The sequence below is a fragment of the Simochromis diagramma genome, unplaced genomic scaffold (assembly GCF_900408965.1).
Source record: "Simochromis diagramma unplaced genomic scaffold, fSimDia1.1 OVJJ01000433.1, whole genome shotgun sequence".
Lineage (NCBI taxonomy): Eukaryota > Metazoa > Chordata > Actinopteri > Cichliformes > Cichlidae > Simochromis > Simochromis diagramma.
In genome coordinates this window covers 6,361,996-6,386,096 of record NW_024387031.1, presented here as the reverse complement: position 1 = coordinate 6,386,096, position 24,101 = coordinate 6,361,996, and the positions used below count along the sequence as shown (strand labels likewise).

General features: G+C 39.9%; 1 long non-coding RNA gene across 3 annotated transcripts; it reads left to right on the top strand.

The window, feature by feature from the left end:
* The first annotated feature begins 8,128 nt into the window (after window positions 1-8,128).
* LOC120740542 lies at window positions 8,129-14,410 on the top strand. 3 transcript variants are annotated; one of them, XR_005697399.1, is made up of 7 exons: window positions 8,129-8,477; window positions 8,944-9,128; window positions 10,419-10,487; window positions 12,262-12,371; window positions 12,479-12,557; window positions 12,669-13,139; window positions 13,272-14,410. It is a non-coding gene; the product is annotated as an uncharacterized LOC120740542 (long non-coding RNA). The 3 variants fall into 3 exon arrangements; XR_005697398.1 differs by lacking the exon at window positions 10,419-10,487 and having other exon boundaries at window positions 8,133-8,477; window positions 13,278-14,407; XR_005697397.1 differs by lacking the exon at window positions 10,419-10,487 and having other exon boundaries at window positions 8,133-8,477; window positions 13,272-14,407.
* Window positions 14,411-24,101: the final 9,691 nt, after the last annotated feature.

Genomic DNA, 24,101 nt, shown 5'->3' with positions numbered 1-24,101 from the left:
AGTGCTACAGCTGCCTGCAGATGTGAAAATCAACTGCTGGCAGTCCTGACATCACTTCCTGCGGCCTGCAGAGACCCACTGACACTCTGATGCCGTCTTCGGGCTCGAGAGGGAACTTTGTCACTCCCCCCTGATGAGCTCTAATGTGTTGGGGTTAATGGGAGCAATCAGAGGGTTAATTAGCCCTCGGCTGCGCCTAGCAGTGACCGGAGTGGTATGAAAGCAGCAGTGGTGTGGAGGGGTGACACCAGCACGCACCTCTTTAACACATTGGGGTAAATTTGGACTGAGAGTAGGATCAGAGAGCTGGAAGTGATCTGAATATCTCCTCGTCTGAATATTTAACCATCAAGCGATCAAGGAAACGAGGACAGACACAGAAAATCTTTACCACCTCACACCACAACCTGCATTCTTTTTATATTTAAGATCATTATTTTAGACTAAATTATTAGGGCTTTGACTTTTTTGTGTTTTCTACGTTACAGGCTGCTGTGATGAGCTTTCAGGCTTATAAAATACAGTATGAAATAAAGTCATTATATCTTGGTCTGTATTTGTGTTTATCCAACTTATACATTCCTTAAAGTCAGGTAAAATGTTTAAATTGTTCTAATGTAGTTAGTTATAGCCTACAAACAGCTTTATGTAGAAAGAGTTAGAATTAGCTTCTCCCAAATTAAGCAACATTGACAGATTTTCAGGTTAAACCATGGAAATGATCTACAGAGACCAAACTAGTTTTTATATCAGGCTGTAAACATTTTTATTTTTACGATACATTTGGACATTTTAACATGGGAGTCTGTGGTGACGGTTAGACTTTTGTAGCCTCTTGTGGCTGCCTCTAGATACTGCAGCTTTTAGTTCTTCACTGCTGGCCTCATGTTGCTGACATATTTGCTTAATACTCACGTTACTAATTCGTTGTAAATTACATTTTTTAGAAAGAAAACTTCCCCTGAAATCTCTGAGCATGTCTGAGTGTGTGTGTGTTAGTGACTCAAAGGTCAGACGGGTTCTTAATTTACTGCTCATATCTGGATTAATTTCAGTGTGAGACAAGAAAGAGATCACATGAAGAAGAAACCTCAGGAGACGACTTTCAAAGACATCCTCCTCCTCTTCCTCCTCTGACATATGAGCTGTAGGTGGGAAATAACAAGAACAGAAATAATAAGGAAGTCGTTCCAATTACCAGATAAAGATAAATCCAATAATGAGATTATTGGGATTCTGATAGGAGTGAAGTGATGTAAACTCTGGGGATGATCAGAGGGCACAGAGCTGTTTCTTCATCCTGTTAACATTTTAGCAGCGAGAAGGTGAACTTTGAAATCCATCCCTGCTTCCTGTCGCTGTGATCGGTTAAATGTTTGCTTTCTTTTACATTAAATATATTTGTGATACGGTTAACTAACTTTTTAATGGTGTCCCGCAGGGATCAACACAAGGACATCTTGCATTCTGTTCCAGTGAACATTTGACATTCAAGAGGTTATGTCTGTTTTACCTTGTGTTTTGTAGACACTCTCCTGGAAATTTATGAGGACACTTAATTCAGCTTTGGACCCATCTTACATCTCTAGATGAACAATATTGATCCAGTATGAGTATACATATGTACATTTGAATCATTAGTTTTTGTACTATGTAATTTTTACATTTTTGTGTAAACATTTTCAGTTTTCTTACTCCCATATTAAATCTACACTAATTTACATATTAAGTGTAAGTTCTTTGAAATAGGCTCTGACTGAAACATGAACATGGACACTGTTTTATTTTAGCAGATTGAAAATCTAAATGCAGATTCCAAAGGCAGGCAGCAAGAAACACGACTCAAAGCTTCAATTATAATAATAATGGATTGCATTTCATATAGTGCTTTTCGAGACCCCAAAGCGCTTTACAATTCCACTATTCATTCACTCTCGTATTCACACACTGGTGGAGGCAGCTACAGTTGCAGCCACAGCGTCCCTGGGGCAGACTGACAGAAGCGAGGCTGCCATATCGCGCCATCGGCCCCTCTGGCAGGTGAAGTGTCTTGCCCAAGGACACAACGACCAAGACAGACAGAGCTGGGGATCGAACCAGCAACCTTCCAATTATAAGATGAGCTTCCCAACCCTCTGAACCACGGTCACCCAATTGCAAGTTGAAGAAAAAACAAAAAGTCCAAATACAAAATCACACCAGTACTGAATATACGATGATTCAGAAACACAGCTAAACACTGCTCCGGCTCACTAGTCTATCCAAAGGATTGAAGAATGTGGTCCCAACTCTTACATCCTGAAATATGTACGAAAGCAGCCTGATACAGCTTCAACTCCTGGATCAAACCACGAAATTCTCTCTGCTGCTGCCTTCTCATGAGAACTGGATGAACTCAGAATCTCACTTTCTTCTTTTTATTTTTAGGAACATCATCGCTTCATGTCACCTTCATTTTCTTTCCACAATCCGTTTTTTGAGGACATATTTTTTTCCACGAAAACAAAACATGTTCCCGGTGTAAGAACGTTACATGGTAAGTCCAGATCCATAAAATTTGGAATTTCATGCTGTTTTTATGCAACACGTTCAGTGAGTAACAGCCTTAAAGCAACTAAATAAACTGGAGGCAGTGAGCAACACAAGGATGACAAACAGGAACATAAACAGGGTGACTGAGCCTGTTTATAAAAGCTGACACACAGAGCTAATAATGGGAAAAGGAAACGGGAGAGGACAGAGTAACAGCTGAAGACAATTAAGGCAAACGGACAGGGAGGTAAAACTCAAAGTAAGACACAGAAGACAACGAACGATCACAATAAAACAGGAATCCTCAAATTAAACCGAGGCAAAACGTAACCACTTGACGTAGAAGGAAATGGAGGAAAAGCAAGGAAAATCTGCATAATTAGCAATACTATATAACTCCTAACCAGAAAAAAAGGAGATGTACAGAAACTAAAAACCAAACGATGAAGATACACAAAACCCCTGAAATGACAATCGAAATATAATTATTTGGTTAGATAATTTATAATTTTAAACCTTTAAACAGGGCTAAGGCCTGAACAATTAAGCAAGATTTGAGGGTTATCAAGATAAAATTAAGAGTTGGCCCTACATTTTTCAGAGCTACAAAGGTACTTCATCACCACAGTAAATTATGGGAAGGGTAGAGAGCTTTCATATGCTAAACTTTCTCTGTACAACCTTGATGAAATTTGTTTTAAAACGGAAGCAAGTATTTATTTATGTTTTATAAACTGAAGGGTTCTTTTTTAAATATCAGCCATCTCTTCTGCCTTTTTTTATTTCACTGTATCTTATTCAAATGTCTCCCTATTAGTTTTTCTTAGCTCCTGCTGCTGCAACACGGAGAAATTTCCCCTCAAGGATCAATACAACTTATCTTATCTACCAAAATGTTAATAATATTAGAGGTAAATACACCTAAACTTGAATTCTGATTTGAGTTAAGACATGCATCTCCTTCTATTTTATCTCTGATTCCTAATCAAAAGGTTTCAGTTTCAGTCTGGTTGGATATTTTCCTCTCTGCCTTCAGGCTGACTGATGATCAGCATGTCGGAGCTCATCTCACCGTTAATGTTATACATGAATTAAGTAAATCCTCCCCCAACACACACATATGCGCATGCTAAAACACCGTCAGCACCACCCGGAAACCTGCTGTGTGTCCGTGGTGTGATTTTCTCACCTGATTTAAACATTAACATCAGAGCTGCTGATATCAGTGATATCATCTGGAGACATCTATTAGTTTTCACTGTTTAGTCCGTTTAAATAAAGATAACGTCTGTGTGGTACAGGAGGTGAAGAAAAGCAACCACGGAACATAAAGAAGATGATTTTACTCAAAGTTTTTGTAGAAAAGCTTTTTGCAGCTCACACTGATATTGGGTGTTATTCTTATACAAAAACAGCAACAACATTCCTTTATGAAGGAATCTTGGTTGGGCTATAACTATTCCCATGATGATTAGTTGCTAACATGGACAAATTATTTTAAACCCAATGTAGAAATCAGATGGTCATCCTGGCTTCGTATGTAAATAAAAACAGACTGAAATGCTATGAAAATCTTAGATTTAACAAATGTTTGTCGAAAAATGGTACATTTAATATGTTAATATTTTATTGTGAATAAAATAGATTTCTGAGATTTACAAGTCATTATGTTTTTATTTTTTATTTCAGGACTGCAAAACACGTGTGGGTGTGATTACGTGCTCTGTAGGATAAATGTATTATATGTAAGTCGAAAGAATAATCTCTCCCTCTCTCTCTACACACACACACACACACATATACACACACACATATAGATATATATATATATAGATATATACACACACATATGAATTGGATGACATCTAAAAGTGAAATCAGTCAAACGGCATGACAACATCCTCTCAGAGGGGTAAAAGCCTGACACAATGTTTGGATTCACATTGATCTCTGTTTAATGAAACTGTCTGCCGGGTGGATGCCATCTCTACTTCATTAATTACCCTACGATAAAGCAGAGTTGAGCGGCTGGTGTGGGAACGAAGCTGGGGGTAATCCCTGTGTAACGTCGCCGCTAACGAACCCGTGAGCTCTGCCTCTGCATAATTCCCGCAGTTTGGGGTCAGTCGGAACAATTCCCATCCAGACGACCTGATGTCAGTTTGATATTCAGATCACAGAGACACACACTCTCCTTGCAGCAAGTCCTTGCTGCTCAGATTGTAAGTTCAGCGTAGACACCGCGAGAATTTAGATACAGACAGACTGAATTTAACAACTACACTTGAACCAGTAACACCAGTAGAGCTAAGAGTTGTCTGTGTTAGCTCTCTTTTTACCTGAGAGAATCATTGTGGTAACGCCAAACATAAACCAGTCAAGAGCAAGTTAAGTAGTATCATATATTTTAGTATATTTTAGCGTAGCATCTTAAGCCATATCTTACAAAGGTCATAAATGAAGCCCAGCTGTAAACTTACAGGAATGCTAAACGTCCCTCTCATTGTCACAGGAATGAACAAAGTATTAATTTATTGAAACTGTGTAAAAGTTGTCTAGGTCTGTTTTACTCTGATTGAACTGCAGCTGCTAGAACACACACCAAGGCTACCTGTTCAATCAGTAACATTAATTTCACTTTGATTTGCATCAGTCTGAACAGGAACTACTTAAACATTAAAGGTTAATGTCCCGCAGACTAAGAAAGGAGACGTGGAAATTGCTTTAAAGTTTCAGAGTCTAATGTGCATTAAAAACACAAACTGGAATTAAAATGTTTATGTTATCGTTCTGTGCGATAAAATTGTGCTACATTCTACTGTTTTTATGTTATTTATAGATTCCTAATCACCTACATCATATGATAAATTGGAGCAGGTGGCACTCATAGGGATCATTTTGTGCAGAATCAGAGTTAGATGATGTGCAACATGCCCTTTTTTAAGTGATCGCACACAGAGCCTAAAACAACCAGCTTAACAGAGTTTAAAATCATCATGATGCCTGTGATCTCCAGCTGGGTTTTATGTTTTTTCAAGCCAGCTAACACAAAGAAAGGCTGACTGTGCTGTACTTCCTTTGCAGTCACACTCCTCAGGTTAAAACCAAAATGAAAAAACACAAAGTTCACTCGTATTGCTGCAGCTTATTTTTAATGAATGTGTTGAATCCTGGTTTACTTTATTGCACACAACATAATGGGACTGCGTTAATGGAGACGTTATGTACCTACTACTGAAGATAGTGGTGACATTTAAAAGTTAATATAATGATAATCATTTAATATCATCCACGTTGTTCTTTTGTACAACTTTCAGAGAATCTTTTCACCTCCTTTTAGTTTCATTTTTGATTGTACGTGGACTGATAGCTGTGTGGTGTACATGAGGTTAGCTTACAAAGTTACAACTCTGTCGGCTTGCACGAGCACATACATGTGGCACAAAACAAGGAAAATCATTGCATGCCTGAAGGGAAACACGTTTTCTAGAAGGCCAGAGCACCTTTTGGTCTGTTTGCCTGAACCACCTTCTTGACCCTGAAAACCTGAGGCCAGGCCTATGATTTGTTCTTCTGCATTTTTCCTTCTCATATATCTACAGATATCACAATATTGTTTGCTTCCTACTTCCCTTCTCCTCGTGGAGATGTTTCCCTTGGAGCAGCAGGATGAGCAGAGTCAGCCGTGTGCGGGTCGGAGACGCAGCAGGAGGAACAATGAGATCTGATTTGGTCGGCTGGAGAAGGCAGATGCCTCTGACATCTGGGTGATGTCAGCTCGTTGTCAACACATTGTTAGCGCCTCGAATGTGCAAACAGATTAACAGGCAGGAGAGCAGACACACTGCTGCTCTTTCTGCCCAGAGCCGAGCCTCCATTTACTGCTGCACGATCACACCAGAGCTGTCGCACAGCAAATCTGCATTTTATTCTTAAACAAAATAGCTACAACTACAGCCAGGCATAATAATGACAGCACCATGAAATAACATCAAATATTTTGCACGGATTCATCAAACACTTAAAACCGTTCCTCCGAAATCAGTTAAAATTTCATCTTTGTACGTGCAGAATGTGTCAAATCAAGAGTTAAAGCGTTAAATTAAATAAACTGAAAAGATAAATGTTGAATTGGAGATCAGTTGGTTGACTCAGATCTTAAAGACCTCTGACTGTCAGGTCTGTGAGGAAGTTTAAGTCTCCGTGGAGCTCCAACTCTAAGATCGAGGACTGAGCGTCTCTTCGACGCCTACGTCGCAGCACCGCACCCCGGGCCGCCACACAATGCTCCACAGTGTGTTTCAACCCGGCTGTGGAGGAGGCCGAGTCGGCCAACATGGACGGCGGCCATACCGTCCCCGCCTGTTCCCCAGGAAGAGGAATAGAGCGGGAGAATCCGGGCCGCTCCCGAAGCCCGGCAGATATCAGGCTTGAATTCAAATGTAAAGCAAACAGACGCAAACAAAGAGTCATTCTACGCCCACGCTCCCTCTGAAACACTCAGGATAAAGCTAATCTTTTCTCCCCACTCAGTCCCTCTGGTCGAACTAGTCTTATTATTATTTGACCAAAGCTTTAGAGGTTAATCACCTCCAAACACGCTCCATGAGTCAACATGTTTGTGTTAAAACTGAATCACGGAGGAGCATCGAAGCGCGACTGTTTCAGCGCTGCTGGTTAACTCTTGCTCTGTTGTTCTGTCACTTACACGTCTCCGTCCATGAATCGGATGAATCCATCAATCGCCCTGCAGAACAGCAGCTGGACAATACAATAACAAACATTTCAGCAAAACTATGCGTCATTAATGCTTAATTCAGAGCAGCTACCTATTCTTTTACACCAGAAATGAACATGTTTACAGTGTGGTACAAAAACAGTTGGGTCTCTATAAAGGGGGTTAATGGTTTTTAATAACACACCTGTTTAACTTATTAGCAGTTTGGCCTCTAACTGCCAGGTGGATAACGACACAGGAGGTTGTAGCTGCTAGCTCTTTGCTAGGCTTCACCTCAGCTAACTGAGCTGGACCTGTACACTGTGTTTGTGCTCTTAGAGCCTTTTGGAGCATTTCTAATGCAGTTGTCTGACCAATAATGTGGCTCCTATCGAAGAGGTCAATTTTGGGATTTTATTTGGATGTTACTCAGCACCAGTTAGCGTGACCAAACTAGCTAGCTTTAGCTGATAATTTGGCACTCTATGCCTCATCCATATATGGTCACTTTTGCTCCAAGAAATAAACATGGAAGCATCCATAAAGCTAACAAAAAAAACCCCCCACAAACAAACAAATAGGATTTCACAAACTAACTGGTGACATCATATATGATGTCACCAGTTATATATGATGTCACCAGTTAGTTTGATGTCACCAGTTAGACTATATCCATCTTTTACCTACAGTCTGTGGGTTTGAATGAAAACTAGAACAAATAAACTAAATTAAAATCTTTTAGCTTATGTGGAATGAACAGTGAGTCCCTCTCACCGCCACTTTCTCCATTTCTTTATAATTACCACCAAACTTTGTTGGAAACTTCATTAAATTTACATCCTGGTCCTGTTGATTTCATACTAAACGAGCCTCTCCGGTTTTCTCATTGCGTTGATGAGTTTCTCACTCTGAATCCATCGAACACAACTTCTCTAACTTCTCAGTGAGACACAAAGAAAGAGAAAAACCTTCGTTCACTTCATGTCACCATGAATATTCACGTTTCCTTCCCGGAAATGATTTCAGCTGAAGTCGTCGCGGCTCCTGCAGGATAATTACGTCTTATTTTGAAATGTATATCTGTGGCGCCGCTGCTCCTGTTCATTTTAATTGTGAGGAGATGCACACGTGGAAAGTGGAAAGCGTCTGGGCCAGATGTGATGGCGGCGAGCACGCGGGGGCAATTTGCATTTCATTTTCATTCGGATTGGTGGAAGAAGAAGAAGCTGTGAGTGTTTTAGTGGAGCTGGGTGTTTTTCCTGGCTGCTGACGGGGGGACGGAGAGTGTGTGTTTGTGTGAAAATGGCTCCTCCTATAGTAATTAGCTGTGGAGGCTGTAATTGGGCAGAATCAGTCTTACTAAGTGATTTCCTGACTGTCAAATTAATGTGAGTGATACTTTTCATTTAGTTAGCATCAAACAGCCCCTCCACTCGGCCTCCATATGGGCGTCTGATGCAACGCTCGCCATTAAACCGACGCAGCCAGATGTTCCCTCGCAGCCCCGCCATTATCAATGCAAATTTATTCATTAAACAATTTAATTGTGTCAATGATTGACAGGCGGTGGCGTGATGACGGAGGAATGTTATGAAGCTAATAATCTGTTAGTCTTATTAACTCCCTGTGTCAGCAATATGGCTGTCAACATTTATGTGGATTAACCCTCCTAATGTTGTGCCGCAAACCGTCAGCTGCTCGCCATGACAACAGACGGGCTCACCGGTTGGCGAACACGCCTCAGGAAGCACGGCGCCGCTACGGTCAGCTGACGGAGAGATGCAGTGCTCAGGAAGCAGAGAGGTGGTTGTAATTCTGTACCAGCGAGGACCTGAGCGGCGTCACGGCGAGATTACGTAATATCAGGGAAGACAGGAAGGTACTCCCACACCGCTACCCTCAAACACATCCAACCTGCACTCATACTGCGATAAAATCCCAGATAATAGACACATTCAGACCTAATCTCTGTTGATTTTGGCTCGGTGTCTCCTAAATGCCACAACGCACCTGACACCTGTAACTGCAAACATGGGCCACAAGTAATCTGAATTTCTGAAAGTATTGCACCTTTGACCTGCTGTGCTTTTCCTTGTTTTCTGTCCACTGTATCCAGGGATTGGACTGAAACGCTTCAGGCGACTCTGATCACATAAACCAATGCTAATTTTGTAGGCTAACCAATTAAAGGATTAAAAAGGAGAGGGACAGTGGGGCACATAAACGAGAATGAACAGCTTGTAGAACTGAGGGAATCTAAATAGATAAGAACCGGAAGGAGCGTGTTTGGAGGCGTGGTCCCGCTCCTGAAATTCTGATACTTAATCCCCAAATAAATTAATTACATGCAAAATCATGTGTAGGAGGAATGTACTGCAAGTTAATAATAATACACCAATCAGAGCACAGACATACAGAATATACAGACATACAAAACAGTTAACCTGCAGCTTATAATGTAATCTAATACAGGAGCTCTAGACTACCCATTCATGCTACAGTCCCATGGCGGAAGATGCTTGGAAATTGCAACACAACCAAAATTATTGCGACTGAGAACAGCACCGTATTAACAACTAACCTTGTGTTGTGGATGGAACATCTCAGACGTTATCTAGGTTTAAGTTTGGTTGGTTTTCAGCATCTTCATTCTGACATTTGATATTATTCATCTCTGTCTCTTGTGAAAGTGAACTTTTGTTGAGAGCAATTTAACCGTTGTGCGTCTTTCCTATGCAAAGATACAGCAGTGGTTTATGTTTTAATTTATTTAAGAAATACTTCAGAACATACAACTTTAAATAATGCCTAGCTAGCTAATGTCCTTCTAACTAAACTCTATTTCTGGTAAACTTTGTAAATCCTTATTAAACTTTGTAGAAACAGCTAGGAGAACAGTTGCACTGACCGTTTTATTGTAGCTGAAAGAATTTGGACTATTTTTTACCCTTAGTATCAGTGTACAGTAGCTAACGCTGCCAGTGGTAAGTCGATATGCTAATGCCGTACCTGATCCCGTACCAGGGACGAGGTTGAAGTAGAATATCTGAAATTCAGTTATCTGCATTTTTATTCAAATTCTGGTTCTGATGTTAAACCTGACATCAGATCACGGACAGGCAAGTTCAGCTTAGCTCAGACACATTAGCATTTTCTTTTTTTCACCCAGAGTGACCCCAGAGGACCCGAGAGGGATGTGGGACGGTTATCCTTCCTTAAATGACGCCACGAATAAAAGGTCAGGGAACAAAGGTGGTATTTAAGGTTAACCAGAGGAGTTTAAGGGCATGAAAGGAGGACAGGTGGTAGGAGTGCATGCTGGGAGTTGAAGTTCAAAGTATTTCAGCAGGGTTTACATTTCCTCTGCAGGCTGAACACAAGAGAGTGACGTGGGAAAGCCAAACAAAAGCGGCTCAGTTATGGGTTTGGAAATGAACATCTTCAAATCCTTTTAACTCATTATTCTGTTAACAATTAGACCGAGCCCTGGAGCTGGTTCCAGGTCAGAGTGAGAGTTTCACACGAGTACAAAACAAGAGAGGAAGAGTGATCTGAATACAAACTCTGAGACGAGTGTGTGTGTGTGTTAGAGGAGCCTGGAAGTTGGTTCTTCACCGGGGGAATAGCAGTGGGTGTGTTTTCCCTGGGTCGAGCCTCGCAGGCAGGTCTGTGTGTGTTATGACCTCGGGCAGGTCCGGTCCTCGAGGACGGTTCTGGTGGTTTCTGGTTTTTATTTTTCTGGAGGAGAGATCGCTTCAGGAAATGCAGCTCAGCAAAGCGTTCAGAATCACTAACATCAGCGACACAATCAGAGCTTCGTCTGCATTTTGAGGCATTTTAGGGAATGAAGGGGCTGGATTTAATGACTTTTCATTTAGTTCATGTTAAACAAAATTTAGAATAAAGTTGGAATTTTCTGTTATAGGATAATCTTTTTTTCTTTTTTGGGGGTGAAAGCTTTCTCTGTTCAGCACATCCTGATTATACCATCAACCAGCAGAGGACAGAGGATGAATTCTTATACTTGATTTTTGTCCTGGTTAAATCCATCCTTCCATCTTTTTTTTCCATTTATCCAATTCAGGGGTGCCGTTGGGCTGGGGCCTGTCTGAGCTGCCATAGGGCGAGAGGCGAGGACCCTGGACAGGGCTAACATCACCATTAAATCATTTAAAATATATTACAATGCATTGTTTAACTTTACTGTTTTTACTGTATCATGAAAATTGCCCTCCTTAGATTAAAAAAAAAATGAAAATGATAATATTAATATTAATAGTATGAAATATTTTATTTGTGTAGACGTTTGACTACTTACTATCTCATAATTATGATATTTGTATGGCATACTTTGTGACTTTCTTCCTCAGTGGTAGAAATGGCTTTTAAAAAAAAAATGTCTAATTGACCTTTCATACATTAAAATATTTCTGTGTTTGAAGCCCATTTTAAAAGACCATGTAAATAAATAAGAAATCAGAGAACCATTTTCCTCACATTTTTTCCTCTAGCAGAAATAGGTTCCCATTGAAGAATATTTTAATAATAAACTCCTTGCTCTACTGATCTTTTTGTCTAGAAGCCTATTTATTTACTCTCTCTTGGCTACAGACATGACAGTACAGACGCTTCCATGACCGATTATTGAAAAATCAGATCAGTTAGAAAATATCATGCGATTCAGTCAAAAGCAAATAAAAATTTAAAAATATAACTAGAAATATTTTGAGATATTAACCCGAATTTCTGACCTTTGCCTAGCATTTCTTCCTTCCAGTGACAGAAACGAACTTCTACAGCTGCTGATATTACAGTGTGTAATATAGATTTCATTAGTTCTATTATTACTTTATCTTTGCAACAAAGTTTTTTCCTTAACTCCATCTCAGGATCGTGTAACTGATAATCTTCAACCCTGTCGTTTTGCTGTCAGCATTGTTATGTTAGCTGTAACATCTGGTAGTTTTTTTTTCTACTTACACTATCAAGATATCATTAACTCTTTGTTGCAGTGTATTATTTCACTTCTGCCGTTTGCACTCATTGAGGCTGAGAGGAGCAACAAAAGGAAGTAACGTGTCCGTGAGTACCAGCAGTAAAGCCTCGCACCCGAGCAAGTTAGGTGAATAATGTCAATACTGTGTTTTTTATTTGCCCTTAATTACTTTTTAATATTACAAGATCAGTACATGAATATTCTTGGATTGATGCCTTTGTATTATTTTCCAGTGTGTGGGAATCCTCCAGTAGTAATATGTGGAAGAACACAAGGGAGTGCCAAGGAATAGGCTAATTAATTCAGATAAGAGTGTGTATTTGTGTGTTCCTGTGGCTGTATTTTTCTCATGGTTTTCTTTACTTTCATAAATAGAAAAAAAAAAAACCCTTATTTTTAATATCCCAACATTTCTTCAAATAGAGATGTAACAACCCCTGAGAATGACCACGAAGGGGAAAAAATAGGCACAAAAGTAATGAAAAATAACACAGAAAGCACAACAAAGAAGTTCATCTGGAGCAAAAACAGAAGAAATACAATAGAAGATGAAATCAGACCACAAAGAAATGGAGGAGCAGGAAAATCAACCTGGAGACAAGAAGTGGAAATGTGTTCGAGGAGCACTGTCGTGTTGTCGTTCCACCTCCTGGATCCTGAACCGTTCTGACGGTTCGGCCTTGTTCCTGCGTGAGAGGAAATGGAGAGTTACGGCAGACATGAGGGCTGGAATAAACGCCGCTGGAGCAGCAGCAGCTTTCAGGGCCCATTAGAGCCGACAGCAAACAGCAGCGAGAGCCGTCCAATCAAACATCCATCGCTGCAGGACGAGTGGGAACCGACAGCGGCGCGCACAGCCCGTCTCCCCCGAGACCATGCTCGTATTATCCAGCGGTAAACACAAACCTCCTCTTCCTCCTCCTCTTCTTCTTCTTCTTCTCTGATATGCGTTATTACTCTGACACCTGTGCCTAACATGTGGAACTTAATGTCTTTTCATTTGCCATTTGTTTCCTCCTAAACAAGGTGCAGGGTCCACCGTGGGTTTGTCTGCCGGGAGCTCTACAGCAGCTGGAGGTTTACAGACGGGACAAAATGTGCCACAACACCCTCTCCACCATAACGCTCAGTGTTCCAACCCCCCTGGCGCACACCGAGGCGTCAGGATTCATTTGTAAATGTGGATGTTGGCTTCACATGAGCAGCGGCAGCCGGTCGACTGATTCACGTGTTGTCAGCTGAATGAAAATGCTCGTCTCCTCCACTGCAGCACGGCGACTCTGACAAGATGACTGACAGTTCGACACATAGCATTCAACGCCACTGCAGATATCACCCGACTGACGAGAAACCAAATCGAACAGGGCACCAGCTTTTCAAAATCATTTCCATTTTAAAGCTAACTGACATACGACCAGATACGCTCAAAATTAGACAGCAAGATCAGAACCCAACTGCAAAAGATGCTAAAGACTGTCCAAGTTTGTTATAACAACCACAGACACAATGAAATGATGACCAGCCCATGGCGGGGCATAATAGTAAAATAAAAAGCACCACAAAGAGGCTAAAACAACAACAACAAACACCAGAAAATTGTAAAAAACAAACAAACAAACAAAAAGACGACGCCCAAAACAGCCAAGAGCAAAAAGCAGGCTGGTAGTAATAATTAAAAAGCAATTAATATAATTAGTAGAAGCACAGCAAGGAAGTACTTCCATTTTGAATCTTTCTCCTACCAACATTGATTTTACATCGATTTGTTCATTTTAAGCTGTTATTGGTGTGTTTATGTAATCATCTAAGGTTTAGTTTTAAATCTTATTTAATTTATTCTTTAAATTAAATTTAACATTTTAAACATTTAGTCATAATAAAAAAGATGTATAATTTATTACTATGCCATCAGTTGGCCAATAGTTATCAGTTAGCCAAGGTACGTTAGGCTATTAGCTAACAGCTACAACTAGAATTACCAGCTCCCAGCTAACAAATTCTTTGTGATATTCACTGAACTTTCAAGACTTCTAAAATATTTTATGTTATTATTTGAAAACTGTGAATAGATAAAGAAAACTAGCATTTCTGCTTTCAGACAAACAAAAACACTCGATTGCATTTTTATCTATTTTTATCAGAATTTGAATATAATTGTTTATGGAAAAAAACATCTTACTCTCTTATATTTCTGTTAAAAACAGCATTAAACTGACGTTCACATTTTTTAAAAAAAATCATAGAAGTTACTTCAGTTGTTTAGCAAAATTAAAAAAAATAAGATTAACATGGAAAATAATAATATTCAGTAACATGGGAAACTCCAGCTTTGTTTTCCTGAGCCATGGTTTTCATACAAAGTCTACATATTCTTCGATACCTTCACTTTGTTCTGCTTGTTGGGAGTTTGCAGGATCCATACGTTCAAATAAAACATTGTTCTTTTAAAATGAGCATGTTAAAAAAAAAGTGTCATTTTTAATTAAAACATAAGAGAAGTTCATTTTTGTCATTGACTTTCAAGCATAAAATAAAAATCATTTACACATATACACAGGATTTCTTTAAGTACTAGACTTTTTTGTGTTAAAACAGTAAAAGAATTAGGTGTTCAGTATTTCCCAGAATCCAGATACCACCCACCTTTAGGATGTGGAAAACCTTTCTACCACAAAGCCTTTGTTCCCTTGTTCCTTTTTTCGTTGATTTTTTTTTTCAAACATCTTGGCTGGTCCAGCATTTCACAACTCTCTGAATGCATGACAGAAGTGTGTGACACATGCACTGTCATCTTTTACGTTTATCAATTATGAAAACACTGAACAGACTGATCTCAAATAGGTAACTGGCAAACTTCTTGGTCCACTTGTTTGACTTACTGATAAATGGGCCACCCTCTGCCTCTTTCCCACATCTCCAGTGCTCGTAGGGACAGGAAAGAGCTTCGACTTTTGGTTGCAGGGCTGGCATCCAAGCGAACACCTAGGAGATGTGTGTCGAGCTCCTCCTAGAAGGCCTGGCGAGTCTCATGCTTCTGCTACTTGCTGATGTAACTCCTTTTAAAGGATGAAACTGTTAGTTACTGTAATGTACTGGCAAACCGTCATGTTCCATCTTCTGGGTTTGTGATTGATTGGATTTGTTTCCAGCATCTGATCTGACATGTCCACTCCTGCCATGCATTTTTTTATACTCTAAGATAGCGGTCCCCAACCTTTTTTGCACCAAGGACTGGTTTAATGTCAGACAATATTTTCACAGACCGGCCTTCAATGTTCCCTCTAATTTTTCATGTGTCTGAGCGAACACACAAACTCCCTGAGCGATCCCTTGGATCACTGTGAGCAACAGCAGACGTGTGCACTGTGGTCACACCAGCATCGAATCCATCCAAGTTACATGGTTTATTAAAATAATCAAATTACAGCATTTACATTTATACATTTTACAATGAAAATTTTAAAAAATCTTGTTCATGACTTGTGTAGTATGTTAACACTATTGGAAGCAAAAATAACTTGAACTCCAATTTTGAAAACACAACTTTCTTTTTTTTTCTTTTTTTTTTTAAATAAAGCTCTGACTTGTATTATGAGTATGAGTCTGTGGTCTGGGAGAGAGTCCTGTTACTCTCTGTCTGCAAAATACAGTATATAATGACCAATGCTGGGCAATTAATTATATAGTTCTTCAAAAAAAGTAACTGAGTTTTGCAAACAACAAAGTTTTTTTGCAGGTGTTTATCTAAAAATGCAGCCAAGGCGTTTATTTAAATAAACATTTCAAACTATTTACAGAACAATCAGCTGTTCTGCATCAAATTTGATGCCACACAAATTATTTGTGCCACTCCAAAAAATAATTTCTATCCACTATGAGATAAAGGAGAACAGCCTGATACCTGCAGGCCTGACAACAGGAGATGTATCACTCCTGTAACACCTGTAACATTCAGCAGTCGCCTCATTGATCTGACACACACAACAAAACTATTGACTACACTACACACTAACTACACAAGATTTGCGCTAAACGTCGCAAATCTCTCACATCTCAAAACACCGCCGTCACTCCTAAAACTTTCTAAACAACTAAATGCCATATCATTTTTTGATTGGTCGACATGGTTCGTTTTTCCACCAATAGGAAAGGCTGGGGGAGGGGGTTGTTTTTGTTCACAGGCGGAAAGTGCTTTTGAGCGTTTTCCTTATAAAACGCTGTTTTTACCGTTTCTTCCCGCAGTGAATATAAACAACGATAGTAAAACAGGAAAAAAACAAACATTGCATATATTTTTTATCATAACTCTGGTTTTACGTGGCCTGTCAACACAATTTAAAAACTGGTATAAAGTCCACACTTTTTCTGTCAGTTGTTCCGTCTGTCCTGCTCACATCTCCAGTGGTTGTACACGTTGTCATTAACGTGGCTTCTAGTGATGCGCGAATCATGAACGAATCGTTCAATACTCGAGAATCACTTTACTGACTCATGAATCATGATTCACAAACCCAACTGACTCACTGACTCATCCCTGTTGCTGTTAGCAAACTAATTTCATTAGTAGAAATATATCTAGCTTATAATTAAAATTGTGGAAAAAAACACAACATCCAGTATCTTAACAAAAAAAATTTCTGCTCTGAACTGGAAGAAAAAACCCTGAGTAGAAGCTCACATCAAGACAATAGCTCCTCGGTTCACAGTAGCATCGCTCTGCTAACATGCTAACAGCACATTTGAGCTACTCACCCCTTCCCTTCCTGTGCTGAATCATAGGCTACGTTCACACTGCAGGTCTTAATGCTCAATTCCGATTTTTTGATCAAATCCGATTTTTTTTGTCTGCGTGTTCACACTACAAATAAAATGTGACAGCAAACGCGCTCTAGTGTGAACCCAAAAAGGGGCCCGCGTGCGCAAAAGAAGATGTCACACACAACGCGCTCTGTTTAGACCCAGAGCAAACAGTATTGTTTGACAGATGGCCGTTAATATAAAGACTTCGGACTTTACGTTTCCCAATTTTTGCTTTAAGTTATTTTGTTATTTACATAATAATGTAAATAACCTAATAATTATCCTTATTGCTGTTTTAGAGAGGAGCAGTGCTTCAAAGGATAGTTGCAGATTTCTGTCAGAATCTGCACATTATACAGCACAAATAAAATGTTCACGTTTCTCCAACGTTGTTTTCCCAACAGTTTCACTGACATGTACACGGGATGGCCAGGAAGCGATCGCAATGTCTTCTCGGGCGCTTCTCCGGCGCTGATAATTGGCTTCTGTCTTGTGTCAGTGACGTAAAAGACGGATTTAATGCGACCTGACCGTTCAAACAACTGTCGCTTTCTAAAACATCGGATATGTATCGGATTCAGTACCACATACGAAAGTGACCCAGATCGGATTTGAAAATATCGGATTTGCACCGTTCACACTGTCATACCATGATCGGATATGGGTCACATAGGGTCAAAAAAATTGGATTTGATGCGCTTTCGCCTGCAGTGTGAACGTAGCCATAGTGCAAACGAATCACTCACTCACTCACCCCCTCCCTCCTGGCTCACAGCTTCTTCTTCTTCTTCTTGGTTGGCAACCAATGTTAAGGCGCATTACCGCCCCCTGGCTCACAGCTTAGTGGACATTTAGATGAGAAAATATATATTTGACGCATTTAAGGAAAATACTAATTAAATAAAAATAAACAAAATAAATGTTCCCTTTAGAAAATTTTCTTGCTCTTTTTTTGCTCTATAAAATATGTCTGTGAAGGTTCTCAGTCATCCAGGTCATCGTAGTCAAAGGAGCTTGCAAAGAAAAGCGTCTGGACTTCTTTAAGTTACTTGAAGACGTTTCACCTCTCATCCGAGAAGCTTCTTCAGTTCTAAGGTCAAATGGTGGAGAGTCCCAGATATAAACTTAGTGGGAGTGTCCCCCCACAGAGGGACAAAAGGACCCCCTGATGATCCTCTAATCGCCTGAGCCAAGGTTCTCAGGAATTCGCATGATAAGGTGGGGCCAGGTTTCACAATGAACTCACCCGAAACTCTGGCTGATTGGGACCCACACCCAGTTTCACACCCTGGCTCAGACCAAACCGGCATTTCATCTCCGAGGAAGTTATCCCAGAGAGAAGTAAAGCAAGTGTGTAAGTTCATCTCTGAATGTTTGTAAAGCATTCCCACGTTAAGCTTAACAACCGATATATGGAGCGACTGCCTCTTCTCTCCCCCTCCCTCTCCTGCTGCTACTTCAATCGTGAAACTGCTTAATGATCAGCTGATCGGCTTTTCTGTCGTGACTCCGTCGCTCTTCTTTGTTTATCACCCACTTCGCGCCAGAAAGAGGAAACCAGCGGCTGAACAACAGCAGCACGTTTAAGCTTGATAAGCTGTTGTTAGAATTTATTTAATATTACTTTCTACACCAGGATCTTTTTCTATGTAGCTGACGGCTGGTAACTGTGCAGGGGCGGATCTAGCAAAGTTTAGCCAGGGGGGCCGATAGGGCATTAACAGGGAAAAGGGGGCACAAAGACATACTTTTCTTTCTTATTCTCATTTAAAATGTCTAGCTTTTAATAAATAATTATCTGAATCTTACACCCAAAGTTTTAATCTTATGTAAAATATATAGAAGTCCATTACTGTATATAGTAACTATTAAGTCTAATATACCCTAGTAAGCTATAGTACTTTTTCCTTTTGGAAGGTACCATCTGTGAATTCTGCAGTTCTGTTGAAGAAAGATGTTGAATCTATTTAATTATTCTTGAAAAATAATTTATTTCTGTGCATTTTTTTTCCACGCTGCATCAAATTAAAGTTGATTACGTCGATTAAGCATCATGAAGTGGAGGATGGGGGGTGGTTCGTCATTTTCTTTGCTGGGAGTTTGCAACCCTATTAGTTAGGTTGCTTAATATTTCTGCTAAGTACTCTTTAAAATACCAGAATAGGAAGGATTGAGTAGGTTTAGGTTTATTAGATTGATCAGTGTTGCTGAACTATGAAATATTTTGGGTGCAGTGTAATTTTTGCATACAGGTATAACAGAATAGCTTTAGTGTTGTGTTTATTTAAACTTGAGTATTAACTTATACAAAATGCAGCAATATATTTAAAAAAACAGTTTTATTGATTAAAAAACACACTATATCGGATTCATATCGGTATCGGCCAATATCCAAATTTATGATATCGGTATCGGACATAAAAAAGTGGTATCGTGCCATCTCTAGTGTGAATGGGTGATTTAGGCTTTTACTAAGAAAGTGCATGGAGTACAGGTGCACGATAGGATCAATACTACTGAATTCTGTTAAATTAATTTTGTTTTTGGAAATTAAAAATGATTCCCCAAAAATCGACTATGAAAAATGTCTGAATTGTCTCTCTCTTTTTTTTTCTTTGCACAGTCGAGGAGTGTATCAGGTCACATTTCATTGCGTGTTATGCCAGTATAACCATGCATGTGACAAATAAACAATCTTGAATCTTGAATCTTCTGCTGCTGACTGTCACCTCTATTTTATTTACAGCCTATATCATATTTCAACAAACAGAAGTTGACCAAAAGTGCTTTCGAGACAGGCACATTTACATTTTAGGCCAGTTTGAAAATACATAAAAAGCTGATAGGTGTGTTTTGTTGTGTTAACTAATTATAGTGGAAAGTAAAAATCACAGTGATTTAGTGGTCATTAAAATGTGTTCAGAATTTGCAAATTCATGATGATTCATCTCATAAGTCATGAGATAGTGTTTGAAAGGTAAAAGTATCGATATTGGCAATGCTGGTCCTGTCATGGTCCTGGGCCATGTTGGCCCAGTATTCTTAGTTTTCATGTATTTGTGTATTGTTCCTTATTTAGGCCATGCTTCCTGGGTTGCTCTGTTACGTTGTTCCTTATGTGTTTTCCCCTTGTGACTTTTACCCCCTGTGTGCCCCTCTGTGTATCTGTGAGCCCTCGTTTCCCCTCGTGTTTCATTTAATGTTTTCCCCAGTTATGTCTGTGCTCTCTCCTCCTGTCTGAATCTCTGTGTACTTCCTGTTTTACTTTGACAGTCTCTCGTCAGTATGCGTCATGTTGTGTTACTCCTGCCCTGTCTCGTTACGATTATCTGTGTCAGCTGTGTTCCCCGTGTGCTCCCACTTCCCTCGTTAACCCTCTGTGTATTTATGTGCATGTCTCCCTCAGTTCAGTGTCGTGTCGTCAATGTCTCCTCCCTGAACCTGTGTGCTTTTCTGTGTTCCCGCGGTCCTCAGTTAGCATTCCCGGTTTAGTTCTGTTTCGTAGTAAGGCCTGCAATAAAGCAGTGATTTTGAGTTCAGTTCCTGTCTCCGTGAGTTTTGCGTTTGGGTCCTCATCTGCCTCTGCACAGCTAGTTCATGACAGGTCTTACATTTACTTGGTATTAGATCAATATCCAGTAAATACAGTATTGCTTTGAGTGCTGACATAGAGTTGAAAAGGTCTATAAAGTACCTGTTCATTTGCCATCGGAGGCATTTGAATGGTAATTTCTCATAGACCGCACGTGAGCTGCCTAGGAACAGCCGGCGGGATGGATGTGGCCAGCAGACCTGCAGCAGACATCCAGACTGGCATGTGGAGTTTTAGCGTGTTAAGACCTGCCAGTTTACGTTAGTATGTTATCAGCAATTTTAAACGTTAAGTTTGATATCTAGCATTTATCATTTTTAGGTTAAATTAATTGAAGATGTGAAAATGTGCTGCTGTGGTAATGGTTCAGGTGTCAGAGAGCAGCTGTAGCTTCAGAGTTTAATCAATAACCATGTTAGTAATTTCCTATCAAAGTAATCGAACAGATTTCCAATCACGTTACATGATCACGCAGCTATCGACATGCAGACCGTGGGCCTCCAGCAGCCTGAAACAATTTAATGAAGTCTTTGTGAGTACAGATCATGAACCTCTCATCACACATTATTAAACACTCTGAAAACTACGACTGAATTTAATTTCCATGAGTTAATTCACTTTTCCTTTTTCTGACTGTTTTACGTGTAATTTCAGAGAGCTGAGGGGTCAGAGGTTAACGAGGACGTTTTCTTTACCTGATCCATATTACATGAAGTGATCAGTGAGGTGTCGGGTGAAACCCTTTCATCCCAGTCTGAAAGAGGACGTAAAGTTAAAATAAAGCTTTCAGTCTGCCAATACAGCTCATCATACAGTCACCAATAAAACACACGGCAGGTAAACATGGAAACATAATGGAAAACATATATATATTTATAGTTTTATGAGTATTTTATGAAACTTTGGGAGAAATTGTGAATGAATGTGCAGAATGAAATATGATGAAGTGTTCATCGCCATCTTCTGTCAGTACTTCTGTCTGACTACACCCACACATAAGCTACAAGTGCTACATAGCACTTGCTTTACTTTGTTTATTATTTTCTATGCTCAGGGTTAGGTGTATTCTATATTTTAGTTGTTATTTAGTTGTGTGAAGGGAAGAATTTCATTTCCCTGCAAAACCACTTGTGTTTTGACAATAAACAATAAACTTCTTCAATCTTGAATACAGAATGTGACGTCATGTGGTTGGTTGGTTGCAGCTAAAAGACTAGTTTATGTTAGCTAACTAAGCAGTTATCTTAGCTTAGTCGCTAGAAGTCGCTAAATGACGTCATTGCCTAATTTGCATAATTGGTCATGCTAATGTAATTGTAACATACCTATGTTGTTGGAGAGAGAAATAACATCGTGGAAGAGACATAAAGTGAGTAAAAAACGTGCTAAATGCATCTAGAATTTATTTGGAACTACAAATTAAATTTCTTTTAGCAATTATTGTTTTTTAATGTCACAATTTCAACCCTGCTCCTTTATCCGGGCTTGGACCGGCAAAAGTGACCCGAAATTTGCACTCTGGGGGAGTTACTTTGTGTGTGTGTGTTTATTAGTAGTTTTAAACCTTGTGATCCACAAAACAGCATAACAGTAAAATACGTTACATTAAGTGCTGGAGCAGCGGCTTCGCTCATGTGCGATTCATTTGCAGTTTGGGCGCATAGGTGTGAACATCTCCTGCCCTGACAGCAGCTGGGGGAGGACTATCCTCTACCTGTGAGCGCTCTGGCACAGGCGAGGTGCCCACGGCAGCACTGCTGCTTGTTGAGAGTAGGAGCGATACACGTTTTCACGTCAAAAAGTCATCATAGTCATCATGTGGGTGACAGCCTCTTCCCCACAGCTGTCAGACTCCTGAACTCTGCCTCCTGACATCTGACCCACGTTAAACTCATGGACTGAACATACACACACCCACAACCACCTACACACACACACACACACAATGGACAACTGTACCCTCAACACACAATAATAACATGGACTGAACCACCACTCACAACCACTAGCACTTTATATACCTCTGTAGAAATTATCCACATATTTCACTTATCTTAACTGCACTACTGTATAGCTCTGTGTAAATAATCATTCTGTAGATACGATAATTTTTAACCCTACAACTGTTTACAACTTGCATAGTTCCCATTTCTGTATAGCTGTATATCTCATATTTCTGTATAGTTTTTCATATTTATATCCTGTTCATATCCTGTACATAGCTTGTACTCACTACAGCCTGTACATACTTATAGTTATAGAATATTCACAACATACTTCATACCGTGTACATTATAACATACCATAATAGACCCATTTCTGTAATATACTTACATATCTATATTATTGCTAATATATATTGTAATATATCTATATCACTAAAGCACTTCTGGATGGATGCAAACTGCATTTCATTGCCCTGTACCTGTGCATGTGCAATGACAATAAAGTTGAATTCTATTCTATTCTATTCTATTCTATTCTATTCTATAAATAAGTCTCCAATAACGCCAGATTTGTCGCTAGTCGCTTTTTAGAAAAAAAGTCGCTAAGGGGGTCTGAAAACTCGCTAAATATAGCGACAAAGTCGCTAAGTTGGCAAAACTGCCTTAGTATAGTATAGCACCACTAGGGGGTGTCGTCCTATTACAGTTTTTTCTGAATGCTTAAACCCTAACTGTGATTCCTGTAGCACAATCTCTAAAACTATTCAGACTTATAGCAAAACCACTCACTGAGTTTGCAAAACTAAAAGCACAAAAACTGCTTTGCACTCAGTTTGCACCGTGCTGCAGGCACTGTGGTTAGCACTGTTGCCGCACAGCAAGAAGGTCCTGAGTTCAATTCCACCATCAGGCCGGGGTCTTTCTGTGTGGAGTTTGCATGTTCTCCCCGTGTTTGCGTGGGTTCTCTCCGGGTACTCCGGCTTCCTCCCACTGTCCAAAGACATGCACTTAGTGGGGATAGGTTAATTGGTTAATCCAAATTGCCCATAGGTGTGAATGTGCGAGTGAATGTGAGTGCGAATGGTTGTCTGTCTCTGTGTGTTGGCCCTGCGACAGACTGGCGACCTGTCCAGGGTGTACCCCGCCTCTCGCCCTATGACAGCTGGGATAGGCTCCAGCGCCCCCCGCGACCCTGAACAGGATAAGCGGACGCGAATGGATGGATGGATGGATGGATGGACTCAGTTTGCAATTTTGTAACACACACTTTGCAAAACTGTAGGCACAATTCACTGCACAACACTCAATTACCAAATTTCCAACACACTCCTAGCAAAAGTATACACATGTATGGCTATCATTAACACTAATTTGCCAACTGTCTGGCACACTTTCACATGTGAAAACTCTTTTAGATAATTAGTTCACTTTGCAGTCAGCCTAAGCACTATAATACAGGTAAGCTGTGTGTGCGGAGTACAATGGAGGGAGCAGAAAGAGTGAGAAGTAGAGGAGGCC